Below are 18855 nucleotides of genomic sequence, written 5' to 3'. Positions count from 1 at the left end.
TCTTCGGCTGCTCACGCAGCTTCAGGCGAAATGGCTGTCAGACCTGTTGCCAGGGCGCGGCTGAGGAAGGAATGAGTGGAGAACAGGCGAGCACGTGAGGAAAACCGTCAATACTGGGCAAGAGGCAGGCTTGCGCCAGCAACGGACGCGCGCGTGCAAATTCCGCGTGCGTGTGCAAAGTCTGCATGCACGTGCAAAGTCTGCATGCACGTGCAAAGTCTGCATGCACGTGCAAAGTCCGCGTGCTTGCACCAGATGCAGAAGAAATAGGCAAGGGAACTGCGTGCCTGGTGCGTGCGTGGGTCCTGGGGGACTGTTGAGTGCTGACACTGGGATGTGATTCAGATCCCGCTGGTCCACCTCCTGACCCAGTGAGGTTTCCGGATCATCTCGGAAGGGTTGTAGATGCTGGGTTTGAGGGGTGGCAGCTATGGCAAGGCCAGGGATCTCTCCCCTCAGACTGGTGCAACGACCCTGCCCCTCCCCAGAGGCAGCCAGGATGGCAGCACAGATGGGCTGAACTCCGATGGACGTGGGGGCAGTCAGAGGGCTGAGCAGGCTCTTGCTGCAGGTTGAGGGTAGCTCTTGGGGCGTGGAGCACGTGCGGACTAGGGTGAGGCAAGGACACCTTGTCCTCCCTTGAAGGTGTGAGCTAGTGTTTGTATCTAGCGTTGCTATGGTGAGGGTGGGCGGGGCTTAGTTTGACAGCCAGGAGCTCTTGCAATGGCAAGAATCCCTCAGCCCATGGCCCCGCCCCTGAGCTGTCAGAGTTCTGTCTTCTGTCCTGCCTGGGCCTGGCCAGTCAGAAGGGGAACTGCTGGGGGGCAAGTTTCTTGGCTGAGCAGCATTTGCAGGTGGTGGCAGCTTTGGGATCATGGCCTGTGTGTCTTCCTGCACTTCCTCTGGGAACAGTGGACGGAACAGCTGCTGAGAATGCATTTAAGGCATCCCCCAGAGTCTGGCTGAGGGGTTCAGCAGGGCAGGCTGGGAGGCAATGCTACCCTCTGTGCACAGTCCTTTCTCTTTTTGTGGAAACCAGAAAAACCCAGCTGTGTGCTCACAAAATCGAGTTTTATTCATATTTGGGTTGCTTTCTTTGAATTTTGGTTATCAAGATTCTCCAATTTTTAAATTTATTTTTTTTAGTTGTCAACAGGCCTTTATTCATTTCTGTGCAGTGCTGAGAATTGAACCCAGTGCCTCCCACGTACTAGGCAAGCACTCTGCAATTGAGGCACAACCCCAGCTCTCCATTGTTTTGACTGTCTTCATTGCTTAGCTGTTCTGGGGACAATACTAAGCCTCCTACTGTTCCTACAGTGTAAGATATGTTACCTTTCACCAGTCCAATCTCAGCATTCACTCTTTGGAGGTTCCAGTTGTCATGGGTCTTGGCTTTTCCTGGATGGAAGGGCACCCTGCCAGAGTTAGCTGTGAGGTTTCAAGCTCAAGCTTCCCATAACCCACTAAGCAGCCCTGCATGCTCCTCCATGCTCAGCTATTATGAACTGTCCCACCTCCTCACTGGTGGAGTTCTGGGCTTGTTTCTGAACTGGGCAAAATATCAGTGAGTGTGGACCTGGAGGAGTGAGGTTGGAGGGAGCCTCACCTGGAACTGTTGTCCCAAATGGGTGCTCCTTGGGCCCCTTCCATTGTCCATGGCCTTTTCTGGGTCCACTGGACCTGCAGTAATCAGTGAAGGCCGCTGGGTGAGGTTGTGGCAGTGCTCATCTCTCCTGGTGGGATAATTCCTGGCATTGCATCCTTCTGAACCCAGTTCAAGGTGCTGCCCAGTAGGCTGCATTGGGAATCAGGGTCCTGGAAGTAATGAATCACCAGATGGGCCAGTGCAGCACAGACTTGCAGTGGGTGACAAAGTTGGAGTTGGGTTGCCAAGAACATGGTCCTGGGGCTCAGTGTATAGGTCCTTCCTCATGCCACACAGCTGAATTGGCACTTATCTTGAACTTTCCTCTGGAGTGGCCAGAACCAGAAGCTCCTTCACTTCCCAAGTGTCATGAAATCATATGGCTTTTGAGAAAATGGCTTTAAGATGGGTTTATGTCCCCCACCATAGGCCTCCCCACAGGCTTACATGCTGGGAAATTCTCAGTTTCTTCTTTCAGTCACCATTTCCTGCTGCATAGGGAGCAAAAATGGACACCCTCCTAGATCATGCCTGCCTCTGGAGTCAGGGTAGTGACTATATTGATGGACAGGGTGACCAAATGTGGGCCACACCTGAGTGGTCCTGGAGTATGAGGTTGGCCGAACTCTTTATTTTCTACTAACAAAGGTAAACACAGTCTTTATTGCTTCTTTTATTTCTTATTAAATCAGCAATTCATGCTTAGGGTAGATCAGATAGAAAGTACAGATTGCTAGGATTCCTTGGAATGTGGCCTTGGGTTTGAGTCTATGGATAGTGTTGTGTACAAGTGTTGTTCAGTCATTTAAAAGGAATACACATTGTGGTGGTCGCAAACATACACCTGTAGGATGAACTTGCAAATATACTAAGCCACATGAAGGCCTCACTGTGGTTTGTCAAGATCATCCTGATTCACAAGGACCTGTCTTTCCTTCGCCTTAGAGGGAACAGAACCCAAGTCCTGGAAACTGCCTTTAAGACTCCAAATTTGTTTTGGAGAGGGTAAAAAAAACACCAATGTTAGAGAGGACTATGATGAGTTTTATTTAAAAATTGATTTCTAAAATGTGGAATCAGAATAAAGTAATACATGTATAATATAAGCATATATCATTGTTTCTAAATTATCATGTTAAATTTCATAAATATGTATTAGATCTCCTAAAAAGTTGATATCATCAGGAAAAAACTCAATATTTCCCAGGAAGAGGATAAAATGTTCTATTCCCACACTGAAATTTTTTCTTAAACTTGGTTTCAGCTTTTATTTTGATACCTGTGTTTGTATACTCATTTTTTTAAATCGAGGATTACTTGCATATATCATCTAATCCCCTGTTTTTAATTCAATGTAATCATACACACACACACACACACACACACACACACGCACATTGATCAGGAGTTATTACCATCCTTTTTCTTTATGAGGCAGCAGAAGCACAGAGAAGATACAGAATATGCCCAGGCCTCCACAGTGCATTCCCTACTGAATGTTTGTGTCTCCTCCAAATTTATGTTGAAGCCCTAATGCCAATGCGATGGCATGAGAAGTGGGGCCATTGGGAGCTAATCAGATTTTGATAGGCCAGGGGGGGCATGTCTCCCAAGATGAGATTAGTGTTCTCAGAATTTGAAAAAGAGACCAGGGCTTACTTGCTCTCCACCAAGTGAGAATACAGTGAGAAGCAGCCAGCTATGAGCAAAAAGAGGGCTCTTTCCAAGAATTCAATCTATCAGTACCTTGACCATGAACTTCCCACCCTCCCAAATGGGGAGAAATAAATGTTTCTTAAGCTTCGAGTATTTAGTTGTAGCAGCTAGAACTGACTAGGACAGTCAGTGAAAGGACTTTGTGAATATTCAATGAAATAATGTATGCAAAGTGGTCTATGAATATAAGCTATTGCATTATCACCTTCATCATCATTACCATTTTTCCTAGCCAAATGGCATAGGAGCTATTTTTCACACCTAATTCAATTCCAAAAGAAGCCACTGATATTTCTCCAGCAGAAAGAGGTTATGACTGCTCCAGATGAGTTACTACCTAGATGTTCAGGTTCAGGACTGAAAAATAATGTAGTTTTACAGATTAGGTTTTATTTTAGTATTGACTCAAACAAAGAGAATCATTTATCTTGCCTGTTAAGTGTAAGCTGCTTTCCTAGGTGTTATGAGAAATATAAAACAGAATGCTCAAGGAATCTTAAAACTTTGAGATAAGAAATGACAGAAATGTACAAAAGATGATAATCTGGATGCAACTGGTTGCAGAGTAATGGACAATTGAGTGGAAAGAGGGCAGGGTTGATGTGCAGTGTCTGTGATCAAGGTTGGATGTGGAGAAAGTGTAGTCTGTTTCATGCATGCTTAATGAACACCCCACATATAAATGGGTGGAGGCATGATTGTCATCTTTCTGACTGAACTCTGAGCTCTTTGGGGGTAAGATTCATGGTTTCTCCACATCTATGTTTTTCAGAACTCTTAACAGTTATTTGTACTTAGTAGACACTCATTTGCTGGAAAGATACCTACATGAATTGCTTTAGACTGTTTTTAGCAATAGAATTCTTTGTCATTTGGATTGTTCATTGATTTGAAACCTTTCCAGTTACTCTATCCTTTCCCACCCGTTTTTCTTCTTTCTAAATGTGACATCAATTTATGTTCCTAGCTGAGCTTTCTACAGCTACAAACCATTAGGACCACACTTTTCTCCCTATATTCCATTTTACGATTAAATGGATCTTGCAAGTTGCAAGTGCTATACATAATTCTTGGAAAGAGTATTTGAGGCAACCCTCAAGACCAGCCTTTAGGGAAGGACATGGTTTAAAACTAGCAATGTGTCAGCCCAGTTCCCAGCCCCAGGTTTCTGCTCAGCATGTTAGACCCTTCTTCAGAGCCCTCCTGATGCTTTTTTACTCAGGGAAGGGAAACTGGGTGGGTAATATTAAGATTCACTCTTGACTTTGAAGACCAAGGTGCTCTGTCCACATCCTTCCTCCTTCCTGGGTTCTCTGGGTTAGTGCTCCAGGCCAGTCCTCTGCCTCGTTCCTGGTTTGTGCATCCAATGAAGACACATTGCTCTACGTCTCTTTATTTCTCAACTGTAGTTTTACCTTCTCACCTCCCTCTCCTGCTCTGAGTACTAAGTCCTGGCTAGAGTCCTAGTGTGATAGTAGAAGCATATGTGACTCCATTTTGTTTTATGACTTCATCCTGTAAAACAACCATGCCAAGTAGAAGGGTCATGACTGGGGCAAGATGTTCTTTTCCTTTTGCTATAGAAATCTGTAAGGACACAGAACTACCTAATGGGGCATTGTTTCTGTAACTAGGGTGACTGGGCTAACTGTGATTGGTTAGCTTCCCTCCGCTTGACCGCACTGTCTCGCTTCTGTAACCTGGCTTGCTTGCATTGGCTAGACCCCCTGAACATCCCTTTTGTGGTTTTCAGGCTTATAAAGAGTGCCCTTGAAATTGTTCGGGGCTGATCAGGGGAACAGCTTTATGTTCTGGTCAGCCGCCACCGGTGTGCTTCAATAAAGGCTTGATTCGATTATACGAGAGTGGTCTGGAAGTCAGTTTATGAAACCCGGGACAAATCTTTAACAATAACACTAGTACAAACCTTTCCCAGAAAGAGAACTTGAATTTCTACAAGCTTACCTGGGGATGGGACTTAAGCTTTCCCATGATATAAGCAGCCAGTAAGGGGTATTCTTCTACTGTCTTTGTGATATACTATGCTAATAAGTCCTGATTTGGGAGAACTAACATCTGTTTAAAAATCTGAAAGCAAAACTTTCCATTTTTTGCACCCATCACAATCCAACTGGACTTTAAATTGTCATTTCCTTAGGCCAGCCTGACAAAAGAACTACCCTGACTACCTATGATCATTTGTAAAAATATTTTTATTTTATTTTCATGTGGTGCTGAGGATCGAACCCAGGGCCTCGCACGTGCCAGACGAGTGCTCTACCACTGAGCCACAATCCCAGCACCCCCGTGATCATTTTTAATATCATTTATAAAATCTTTCCCTCCAACTCAACACAATGGCATATACTTTAAAAAGTAAACAACATTTTATCTCGGGAGACCTCACACTTGAAGTCAATTCATCCTACAGTCCTTGATATATAAAGAGAAATGGCACCTCCAGCTCCCTTGGTACTGAGCCTTGCTCAATCCAAAGAGGATGAGAGAAGCAAATTTCTGGAAGACAGCGATTGATTAAGGAGGCAAGGAATATTCACATTAGGATGATGACTTTTCCCAACTTACCTGGGAAGGTTCCAATTTTATCATTGCATGTGTCCCGTTAGGTCTGAGCAAATCCAGACAGCTGATCATCCTACTGCACATATAGGAGGGGATTTTAAGATCTAACCGAAGGTGTTGGTAAATAAAAGCTCCTCAAAATTGGGCAAGTTTTACAAAATCCAAGTTCTCCGGAGCGAATTAAGGCTCATGTTGAGAAGTAAACAATGATTTCACCATGTGAAGACAAAGGCTAGGCATATTTTCCATTTGATATGTGTTCAACAGGAAGAGGAGGAGGAGGGGGAGGGGGATGGGGAGGGGGAGTGGGGCAGGGGAGGAGGAAGAGGAAGAAGAGGAAGAGGAGAAGGAGGAGGAGAAGGAGGAGGAGAAAGAAGAGGAGGAGGAGGAAGAAGAGGAGGAGAGGGTGGGGGAGGGGAGGAGGAAGAGGAAGAAGAGGAAGAGGAGGAGGAGTAGAAAGAAGAAGCAGCACCTTGATTCCTATGGCAGCTTCCTGGAGACTTCTATTTTAACATTGCCACATCAACAGTACTTTTGGTTAAGTTTATCAGCACCAAAATAACATAATAAAATTCATGCTATTATTGCTTGCTGAGAAAATAGACCGGTGATGCTACTCAAAGGAAATTGAAGTTGGTTCTGCCTGATTCTAAGTGACCCTCCTCTGATTCCCAGTGATCTCCAGTTTCCTTACCAAGGCTCACAATTTGAAAGCAATAAATATGATTCCATGTAATAAGTAAGGAGCAATGTAATAAGTAAGAAGGAAGTCTCTGTTTTGAGAAAGCCACATTTCTCCCATTTTAAAAACAGGGCATGGTGGTACATGCCTGTTAATCCCAGCCGTTGGGAAGGCTGAACCAGGAGGATCTTGAGTTCAAGGTCAGACTGGGCAACTTAGCAAAAAAATTTTTTGAAATTTTGAAATTAAAAAAAAAAACATAAAAAGGGCTGGGGATGGTCAATGACAGAGTGCCCTTGGGTTCAATCAGGCCAGTGTTTGCCTGGGACACTCTGTCACAATTTTCCCATCCGTTTCAAGGAAAGCATCGATTCTGCCCATCCGTGGTGTTTTGGAGGCTACAGTTTGTAAAGCACAGGTGTCCTGGATTCCTTAAGACTGGCAGGGAGTTCTCTAATGAGATTTCTTCCTCTCTGGGGCTTTAGAAGTCTCATATCCCCAGTTAGTCTAGCCTCCCTTATTTGAAGGTAATTTTCCTAATGGAGAAGAGAGGAACAAAATAGAAGCTGAACATCATTTCCCTGTTATCTGTAATGTAATAGCGCTTCTCCCCATGTTTCCTGATTAAATGTAATTAAAACAAACTTTGAGTTCATTTGAATGACTTTGATATTTTTGGCTAAATGTTTTCATTTTTCAGCTCTCTTAAAACATAGATTGGTCCCAGAAATTGGACAAAGAAAAATGAAAAGGGGTTATTAAGGAAATGGAAGAAATTACTCATGAAATTTTAAGCAAATTTATTCTTTGTAGACTGTTATTTATTGTGTATATATATATCAAGTCAAAACAAATATTTAAAGATGAAAAATTCAGTTAATCAACAGAATGCTTTCCCCTCGTTTGTTCTGCACGTTGCTGGGTTGAATGATTTGGGTTGGTACTCAGGGCAAACTCTCTGGACTTACCAGCTATCTATAGATTCACCATCTTAACTAGTCACCTCTTCCCACTGCTGCTCAGACACTCCAGAGACAACAGATCAAGCTGCCAAAAGAGGTCTTACTTGAGAAACCACCTTCATATTTTCCTGTTTCCCCTGTAGTTCTCTAATGGCCAATAGCTGCACTCATTTCCCAGTTAATTTAGTTCAACTAACGAGGTTGGGCATTGAATACAGTTGAGGACCTGTGTTTGGTATTAGAGCAAATGATGTTGAACAGAACAGGCTCCCAAATATTGAGATCCTTATATTCTTGTAAGGGAATGAGGACATGTACACAGATGGTTTATGATAGAGTAGAAAGTAGGTAGTTCCATAAGACAAGGCTCAAGTGAAAGGAGGGATTAATTCGCCTTGGGAATCAGGAAGGTCCCACGATTTGTGTTGACCTTGTCTGAGGTTGCTCAGTAGAATATTGACAGTGGTAAAGAAGATGGGAGGGCATGTTTGATAGGATGCCAAGTGTGTCTGAAGTATAGCAGGGAGCTTCCAAGTATATTTGAATACATTGAGGTTAGTGTGTTGAAACCTCCTATGGACAGAACTTAAGGATGGTTTGGGCTCATTGCCATCACCAATAACTTTCCACAGATGTGCTTACAGGTCACTTGCAGCAGAACCACCTGGGGACTCCCAGTTACTCATGAAAAGTCTCAAGCCACCCTCCTGCCTTGCCCCGTGAACTCCAGTCTGCATTTTTAACAAGATCCCAGGTGATTTGCAGACACAGGACAGCTGGAAAGGTATTTCCTTAGATATCAACTGTATCACCTTTAATTTATTATCCCGAGGGCCATGTGGAAATGATGCTATTTTATTTCTTTTGGTAGTCACTTCTCAATCTTCAAAGCACACACTTAAAATCTGGAAGTTTCGACTTCCATAATGCAACACCAGAGTTCTCCCCTTTCACCTTGTGCAGACACAACTAGAAGTTTCCATCTGAGAGTCAAGAAATGCCGCCCCCGCCCCCAGTCCCTGAATCTGATGTCACCTTGATCTTGGACTTCTCAACTTCTGAAACTGTGAGAAATCAGTGTCCCTTGTTAGAGGCCACCCCGTCTAAGGCACTTTGTCATAGCAGCCTGAAGGGAATGAGACACATTTCCTTGGCAGGTTCTTTACTCTATTACTCTCCTGTTTTCAGCTTTACAACTCAATTCTTCTCTCCCTAGCTTACCACCTTCCTGAATCTATTTTTTAAACCTTTATTTTATTTATTTTTATGTGGTGCTGAGGATCGAACCCAGCATCTCGCACGTGGTAGGCAAGCGCTCTAAGGCTGAGCCACAACCCCAGCCCCCTGAGTCTATTTTTAAGGACAAGTGTGAGGTCATATACTTCCTAAATTGGTGTGGTATTGCTCCTTTCACTTGGAAATAGCACTTTTATAGGTAAGGATCTTGAGGATCGATCTTTTCCTTTTGAAAATTTCTAAACATTTCCTGTTATTTTCAGGCATCAAAGATGGAAGAAACATCTGAAGTCGGCCTTATTTCTTTGTAAGTCAGTCACTTGTTCATTCCATCTAAATGATGGTAGGATTCCATATTTCTGAACTAATCTGTCAACAGAATATGATTAGCGTGTGACTCTGTTTGCATGTAGTATATAACAAGAATACAACTGGTTTGTTTCTTTTTGTTATTTTTTGCCTAAGAATTAGAGAATACTTTGGATGCATAAGTTCAAATCTTTCCTAAACTCTAGAAACTTTTTTTCATATATCTTTGCAAATATTTTTGCTTATTTTATTTTGTCTCTTTCTCAGGAATGCTAACTGTCCTATATTATCAAATTTCCACTGTCTACTCCTCATCTCTCCAACTTCTGATTATGTATATCTCCTTGTTTTCCTGCTCTGCATGATGGGTGATTTTTATGAAAACCATCTTCATCATACAATTCAATTTTGGAGCTCCGAATATTCTTTTTCTTGTTTCTCATTGCTGCTATAAACTCTAAAGTAAAATTTTGTCTCTCCTACCTTCTTCTTTAAATATCCCATAACACATTTCTTTTTTTTAACTTTATTTATTTTTTAAATATTTTTTTAGTTGTAGATGGACATATAATACTTTATTTATTTTTTTGTGGTGCTGAGAATCAAACCCAGTGCCTCACATATGCAAGGCAAGCACTTTACTACTGAGCTACAGCCCCAGCCCCAACACATTTATTTTTAACATACTATCTTGTAATCTTATTTTCACCAAGTCTACTTTTTTAAAATGTTCTAGTGCCAATATTTTTTTGTTCCTTATGGTACTCGTGGCTCTGACTCTGCATATATTACTTACATGGCTTGTTTTTTTGTTTGTTTTAATTAGTTTTACATGACAGTAGAATGCATTTATGCCCTTCGATATATCATACATAGATGGGATATAATTTCTCATTTTTCTGAGTGCACACGTTGCAGAATCATATTGGTCATGCAGTCACATATATACATACAGTAATAATGTCTGTTTCATTTTACTATCTTTCCTACCCCCAAGTCCCCTCCCCTCCCCTCCCATCACTTCCCTCTACCTAATCTAAGGTAATGCTATTCTTCCCTAGTGTCCCCTGCCTTATTGTGAATGGCTTGTTAATTTCCTTCTTTAATGTTTTACATACTAAAGTAAGTTACATGTTATTTTTATTTGCTCTGCTATTAACTATTCCCTCAGTTTGTTCAGATCAATGAAGACGAATCATTTCCACTGAGCTGAATGGTGGATGCTCTTGTGGACTGTTTCCTACTTACTGTGTCCTGGTCTAGATCGCTAGCTGGGTTATTCTGCGTCCTGAGAGAGTTAGGAAAGGGAGCTGAGGCCATGGCAGTCTCAATCTCAAGGCAGGAGAACTCATTTGTCTATTTTATTTTCTTTGTGTCCACAGCAACTAGGAACGACCTTCCTCTATAAGCTTTTCTATGCAGACATGATCTGTGGTGCATAAACCATGAAACTGTCTCCTTCCTGTTGCTCAGAGACTAGCATTGTCCCTCTGATTTGAAAATACTATTTGAATGTGAAGTGATCCAGTTCCTTTAACTAAAAACTCTGCTTTCTAGAGTCTTTCCAGTTCAAGGTGAAGGAATAGTTGTCCATAGAGTAATCCCCAAAGATCTGGTTGGTTCTTTGTTCCAACCTTGCCTGACACAATAGAGAGGGTTTCTCTATGTTCTCTCTTGCTTATCACCAACACATGGGTAGAAAAAGCCAGGGATATGCTAGAGAACATCTGTACTGTGAGCTTCCTTTGCAACCCACCCTTACGGCCTTGGGGTGCTATTAATGCAGTGGGACAGCCACAGTTCTCCAGTAACCTCTCCATGACCTCAAAGGAAGGGATAACACTTGAACTTGACAGAGGTTCTTCTCACAAGGCTGTGCCATAATCTCAGGAATAAGACTCATCTGCTGATTTCCCGTGTCTTCCTTGAGTTTATCAAGGTCTGCTCTTTATCCAGAAGTAATTGTGCTCTGTGGTTGTTTGATACCAAAGGGACTCTTGGTACCATTCTCTTGATTCTTCTCTGAGGAGAGCTTTGGAGTTCTCCTTTTATTGATATATCCACCTGATCATTTTGGTCAGTTTCTGGAACAGAAGGTTAGATGCTCATTTTTTAATGCAGTCCTACATTTCGTAAATATTTCCTGAGTGCTTAATAGTTCCCGATTGCAATGAACTGGACTGCATTGTCTTAAGCTATTTTCTTTCAGCTCCAAACACATGCTTTTGTGACTCTTGGTCTAGGATTATACAACCCATGGCCCTGGCATTGGGCTCCCACTAGGCTGGGCCAACAGTGGCTGCTAGAAAGAGCCTACAAGAAGGACATAAAATGTATCCTGTTTGCTGTTGTATCTGTGAGCACAGCCACCAGTGATCTTTACCCAACATTATTGGTTAGTTCCAGTTCTCACCACATTCCCCAAACTACCCTTATCACACTCCCCACTCTCTTCCCTCCTTCCCTCCAACCAAAAGATAACAGCTCCCGTTAGTTAGCATCCCCATAGTTTTGGGTCCCCTCCTCTAAGCTCCATGGGGCCGTATCAAAACCAGGCAGGCTGCTCTGGGTCTCAGCTTGGCAGAACTCCTCCTGCAGGCTTTGAGGTTCTAGTACCTCCAAACTCTTTCTTCATTTCCCAGACAGAGGGGTAATAACTGACTCCTGTTGTTCCTATACTTATTAACACCACACTATTGCCATCTTTACCTTTTCAATCCTCCAATGTCTGTTTACCCAATGCTTTCTACTGAATGCCTTCTATTGAAATTACTGGCTTTGGTTGTCTTTCTGACTAGATCATAACTGATGCAAAGGCAGAACAAGCCCTCACAGAATGTGTCCATGCCCTGAAGGCACAGAAGAGGAAAATCTAAACTGGTCAATTGGTAAGAGTTCATTAGGGGAGTGGAGAGAGGAAGAAAGGGTGTTCTAGTAAAGTTCTAAGACAAGAGAGAACAGGACACTTCTGAGTCCAAAGGGGAAGAAAAGCATAGACAGTTGAGACCCAGGGATAAGAGAGAATATGGTGGAATTGGACATCTACACCATGCTGTTAAGGGCACTCAAAGCAAGATTTGTGGTGGCAGGTGATACTCCGAAAGATAAAAATAATACCAGCCCTCAATAACCTCATTATAACCCATTTAAGAAATTCAAGGACAATGTGGAGTCACTGGAGATATATCAGGCAAACAAAGGAATCAGAGATTCATCCAATTAATATTTTTTATTGACATAAAATAATTTTAGGTACTTATGGGGTATAGTGTGTTCCTTCAATACATAGGTGCAATGTGTAATGATTAAATCGGGTCATTGAGATTCCCCTTTCCTTAAACAATTATCATTTCCATGTCAGTTCTTTAATGTTGGGAACATTCAGACTCCTCCCTTCCAGTTCTTTCTAAAATGTATAACAAATTGTTTTGACCTACTCTCCTGTAGAACATTAGAACTTATTCTTCCTATGAAACTATGAAACTGTATTTTGGCACATTATCCAACCTCCTTTTAACACCTCCACCAAAAAAATAATATTTCTTGATCTCTATTAGGAATGGTTAGGGATACATGATACCTATATCAAGGAAGAGATGACACTCCAACATCTGGGGTATGTTTGTGATGAGTTGGTGCCACCCACTGCACCAACAGTATCTGATGATAGACGTGGTCCTCTTTTATAATTTATTCCTATTTCTATCAATTCTGTAGCCCATCAAATGCTCCCTATGATTTAGCAAATTCTTATGAAGATACTCTTTTCTCTTTTCAAAGTTTTTTTTTTTTTTAACCTTGAATGTTGTCTTTACTCTTCACCATATTAAATGAGAATTAGAACACTTTTTTTTTCAGTAATTTATTCTCAAAGTCTTTATTGAGCAAGGAGGACCTTATCAATGATTATGTACATGGCGGGTTTGCATCATCCTCACCAAAACAAAGAACTTCAAAGTCCCTGATAAGTATTTGAGTTCTATTAAATCTCAGATAAGATACTTTTGGAGACACAACTTGAAAGGAATCTTTATGTATAATACTTCCCCTTCTTTTCTCCCCTTCTCTCTACACAATGCCCAATTTTGTACCCCTTCTTCAAAGGATAAAAATACTCTGCCCTCTATTAATGCATATTTACTTGCATTACCCCAATACTTGCATACCCAACCCCACGATGGTATGTCCTACTCCATTTTCTGATGCTATAATGGAATACCTGAGATTGGATAAATTAAAAAGACTAGAAGTTTATTTGGTTCATGGTTCTGGAAACATTTCCTTGATTTGTTGTGAGAGCCTCATGATGCTTCATCTCCTGGGAGAAAGCAGGACTGCAAGAGTGTGCCTACAGAAAAATCAAGGCATGCGGGGCAACCTTATTTCATAACAACCCCTTATCGTGGTAACTATCCAAATACCTCAGAGCAAGGGTTCATTCCCGAGAGAAAGGCATCAATCTCTCCTAATGACCTAATTGCCTCTCAGAGGACCGACCGATTCTCAATATCATTGCTTTTGGAATTAAAGTTACAACATATGAATTCTGATGCGATGCATGGATCTCAAAAAAAATATAGAACCCTCCAACCAAAACAGTGCTATTCTCCTTAGAAGCACCTGTAGTGATGAGTAGCAATTTTTCTCCATTAATAAATAAGAATTCCAAGAGGAACAGTGAATGATGGGGATGATGGGGATTTGAAGGGCCTGAGGGGGAAACAGTCATCAGTATGCAGTTGTGTAGGAGATCTGAAGGACAGTGAAAAGAATCTTGCTTGCAAAACAGACTCGGAAAGCGTTATTATAAAAATGGTAATTGGAAACTTTATACTGTATATACTATTCTTCAATAATATTCTCCAACCTTCTCCCTAGCTTTTAAAATCCCACTTAGAAGACTTGGGGTGGTTTTTCAATGTTCATCCCCTCTTGTTAAACACAGCAATGGACTATAATTTTCAGCCTGTCCTACAGCCACATGTGGTCACACGACCAATTTTGTCAATGGCGTCTTTCTAAATGTGACATCAATTTATGTTCCTAGCTGAGCTTTCTACAGAGTTTCCTTTGAATAATTTCAATGAATGTGTTCTATGGGTATAAGGATGCAGGACTCTCTGCTGTCTATTTGCCAAAGGCTTTTTGAAAAAAAAAAAATTGGTTCGCAGACTGCATGACCCCATTCTTAATACCCACGTTCTCAGGCCCTCAATAAACCTGAATATAATTATTTTCCTTCTGAGAAACATTACACACACATGAAGTCCCAGGAGATGCTCTCATTCTACTTAAGTGAAATGTTTGACATTTTGAGTATTTCTGCTATGTCTCATTCACCCTTCGTGATGGTTTTTCTCATCCCAAAGTTTTCAAGGTTTCTTTGTTATCAAATTAAAGTTACAGAGATTTTAAGACCCTCTGGAAGCAGCCCATTCTTGAATTTGTGTCTTAGTGATGTCTAATTTATTATTAAGTATTTTTGTAGATAATACTTAGCTTTGGATTCTTAGCCGATTCATCTTCCTAACAAATCTCAGATTTTCAATCCAAAGATAGGCATCTTCTTATCCATTTCATACTCCACATGTCTCTGATTTTCTTTATCTTACCAGTATTCTGCATTTGGGAGGGTGGTATTCTCTCTCTTTCCAGATATCTCAATCCCTCCCACCCCACCCTACAGCATCCAAATTCAGTCTTAGCATGTGGTGACATGTCATTCTTCTAAGGAAAAGGAATTCTGCAGAGCAGTCACTGAGGGTTTAAAGAAAAGAGTACCCCAAGTCTGGGACTATCTCTAACAAGCTGAGTTGACATATTTCATGAAACACAAGGCTAAGGCTTTCTCCTCTGTAAAACAAGAGAGGAAAACAAAAGCAAGTCTAGATTACTTTCTAATGCTGAAATTACCACAGTCAGTTAACATTTACTATTTCCTTACATACTGCAGGCATCAGGCTGAAGGTTGGATGGGATCATGGGATTACACCAACTCTATTAAAAGTAGGCACCATTGTTATCTGCATTATATCGTGGGTGCTCACAGAGGTAACTAATGTGGGTCTGAGAATGGAACTCAGACAGCATGTCCCTTGAGTTACATATTATACATCACATTCTCTTATCAATTCATCTCCTACATTTTTATACAGGTTGGGCATGTGACTTCTGTAAGTAACAAAATTATACAAAGACATTAAAGTAACACCCATTGCTGTGGTTTGGGTGTGATCTGTTCCCTAAAGCTTCCTGTGTTAGAATCAGGGTCTCCAACAGAGTTAGACTGAGGTGTGGTGGGACATTAAAGAGGTGGGGCTCAGTGGGAGGTGATTAGCTCATGGAGGGCACCATCCTCTTGAATGAATAAATAGTTTTTTTTTTTTGTTTTTTTTTTTTCCCCAAGAGAATAGGTTAATTCTCTGGAAACTGGATTAGATCTTTCAGGTCTCACAGGATTGGATAAGTTTCCACCAGAGTGGGTTGTTATAAAGTGAGCCTGGAACCTCTCTGTTGATTCCCTGCACACATGCTCCTTTCACACGTGATTGCTTCCTACCCTTCACTTCTCTGCCATGGTATGTTATAGCACCAGGCCCTCACCAGAGGCTGACTCCTTGTCATATCATGTTCCTGGACTTCCAGAACTGTTAGTAAAATTAATCTCTTACACATCACTAGCCTCTGGTGTTTTGTGTAGGAACAGAAAAAAGACTGGGACACCCATATTGTCAAAATTTTTTTTTTCTCTCCCTAAATGACTTGATAGGGAACCAAGAAGCTCTAGCCTAAAACACAACCATATTGCATAAGTGTGCACATTTCATATACATAATTTTAACCAATATCAAAATCCAGAGACATATAATCTCACTGTGTAATATAACCATTATGTTATTATATTATCTTGCCAGAAGAGCTGCCTATGCATTGTACCCTTTATGAAACAAGGCTCCAACCTAACAAGGGCAGATGTAGCTCTAATGGCCAACCTACTCCCCACTCACACAAACTGGACCCCACAGAAGTATCTCCTCTGTTGCTGAATAGAGACCTTTCCTCTTTCAATCCCGCCCAATGTGTGGATTTAGCAACATCTGCTGCTGCTATTCTCAGTGACACTCCAGTCACCCCTGCCCAACACTGAGACATCAGTCTTCAACCTGGGAGCCTCTCCCTCTCGGGCAATTCTCCTGGCAGCAGCCTTCTTGTCTCAAAGCCAGCACATTGGTTTCTTCTCCACTTAAAGCCCACTAATAGCTCTGCATTGCCCTAGAAATAAAACCCAAGCACACTTCTACTATCTCAGAGGCCCACTGCTCAGCTCTTCACACTTGTAATATGACAACTGTTTTTCGTTTTGTTTTTTTTTTTTTTTACCATCTGTCAGACTAAGCTCTTTCTCACGTGGGACCATTGCACACACGGGCCCCTTGATTTTGGAATTCTCTCCCCACCTTCCTTCTACAGTTGGCCTTCTCATTTCTCAATCCTGAACTATAACACTCTTCCACAGAGTTCTCCTCATCCTCATACTTAACTTGCTCTGATCCAGTTTCGTCTCTTCATGCTTCATTAACTTCCTTCACAATACTAATAATCGGTATTATTTCATTTTATTAATCTCTGTGTGTATGGGGAGGGTGAACTATCTTCCCTCAGTATAACCTAACATGCAGGAAGGTAGAAGAAGCTTGGCCTTGTCAAAGATCTACCTCCAGCACAGAACTCAGTCCAGCTCAGGTCAGTCAATAATTACATGTTAAATGAATAAAAACATGACCGCAGATCTTGTCAATGCCACAGTCTGGCTGGGCACAAATGCCGCAGTGTGTCTGGCTGGGCACACAATCACGAGCCACCACACAGCTTGTAGATTCAAACAGCAACTCTTTATTCCCGAACTCACACCAGCCGTCTACAATCACGTTCTGGGGAAATCCACGTTCTCTGCCCAAATCCACACCCACTGGGCTTCTGTCTCCCAAAATATATTGTCTGAATCCCGTGAGAACTCAAGGGGAACTCAGGCAGCAGGATACGCCCTATTCCCAGGAGGAATAATCTTAAACCTTAAACCTGGAACCTAAACTGGGAACGCCCTAAACAGGAACACCCTAATCCGCCCTGGTCCTTGAGCAAGGTCACCTACATTCAATGTCACTGCAACATGGGGTACGCTGGCAAGGAAACTGTCATACCTACTTACTTGGCTAATGGCTCCCAGCATCTCCCCCCTTCTGATTAATTAAACAACAAGCAATGCGGCTTAAAGACCGTGCCTGGTAGGTTGTCCAATTCAACATATGGTTCTTACCCGTCATCGGAAAACTGACCTTTAGGCGTCAGCCTCCTGTCTTAGGTTGATACCACTGCAATTGAATCATACCCGTCACTGACTACCGGTCCAGCATACAGCCATACTTGTGGATAGGTCTATGCACCAGTAGGGGGGTGAGGTTCTTTGCCTCACCTCTGTTGGCCCCCAAATTTGGCCTTGGTGCCAGTGGGGGAGTGAGGTTAATGTGGCTTAAGGACCGTGCCTGGTAGGTTGTCCAATTCAACATATGGTTCTTACCCGTCATCGGAAAACTGACCTTTAGGCGTCAGCCTCCTGTCTTAGGTTGATACCACTGCAATTGGATCATACCCGTCACTGACTACCGGTCCAGCATATAGCCATTGGCCCCCAAATTTTAGACCATCACTAGCAGAAGGGAGGAGGATACAGAAATGCCACGACACCAAGCCAATTGACGGCTCCTTGTCACTTTAAGAAAAAGTAATCTACTGGGAAAGAGGACAAAGATTAAAATATAAGTAAAAGTTAATGGCTTAGACAAACATGATTGTGGGTCCTTGATTGATATTAAAAGAATGGAGCCTGGAGATAGCCTTCTGAAAGGATTGATATGACACCCCTACTTGGAAGGTACTTCAAAAGTTGTGTCTGAGCCCACTAGCTACCAAGTGAGTGAAATCTTCTGTGTGACTAACAAGGGCTAGCTAATTGTTAAAGAGTTTTCTCTGAGGCCTGTTGGTGGCTGGAGATCTTTGAGCATTTCCCCGACACTCTGCCTTCCTTTCTACCTGTTTATATTCACACCAATTTTTACAGATCTGTATTCAATACCTAAGGTACATGAGGTGAAACCCTGGAAATGATCAACAATAACAGAGTAGACAGAAAATTCAAAACAGATCAAATTCCTACTGGTAAATCCACCGTTGAACACCTTTATTACATCTGAGTGACATTTAAAAGAGCTTCACACTTTAAGTTGCTCCCGATTAGGTTACTTGAGATAAATGAGGTTCTCAAATAATAACTAAAGGTATTAATATACAAACATCTACCTGGTAGAGATTTAAAAAATAAGATGACTTTGTATATATTGAGATATTAAAAACATATGACAGATGTAACAGAAGAGATCTAAGGTGGATTGATATTAAAAGGCCTAGTGGAAATCTGGTGTCTCTTATTGGGATGGAACATGTGTTACGGCTGTTGAAACATGTGAACTCCCCTGTGGTGAGCTGGTGAGTGAAGGTGTAAGAAGCAGTGTTGTCTGAGGAGGGCACACCCCAGCACGTGAATCTTAGCATCCAATGTGCACAGCCAAAGGACCCCCTTATTTCTCAAGGTTTCTGTCCTGCTCTCACTCACAATGTCCCAGCATCCCTTGCTGATGAAATACTGGAAGATGAGTAAAAAG

The sequence above is a fragment of the Marmota monax genome, unplaced genomic scaffold (genome assembly GCF_021218885.2).
Source record: "Marmota monax isolate L192 unplaced genomic scaffold, Marmota_monax_Labrador192_F-V1.1 WCK01_AAM20220418_F8-fsc00943, whole genome shotgun sequence".
Lineage (NCBI taxonomy): Eukaryota > Metazoa > Chordata > Mammalia > Rodentia > Sciuridae > Marmota > Marmota monax.
The sequence above is the reverse complement of the archived record's forward strand: the minus strand, read 5'-3'. Positions refer to the sequence as shown.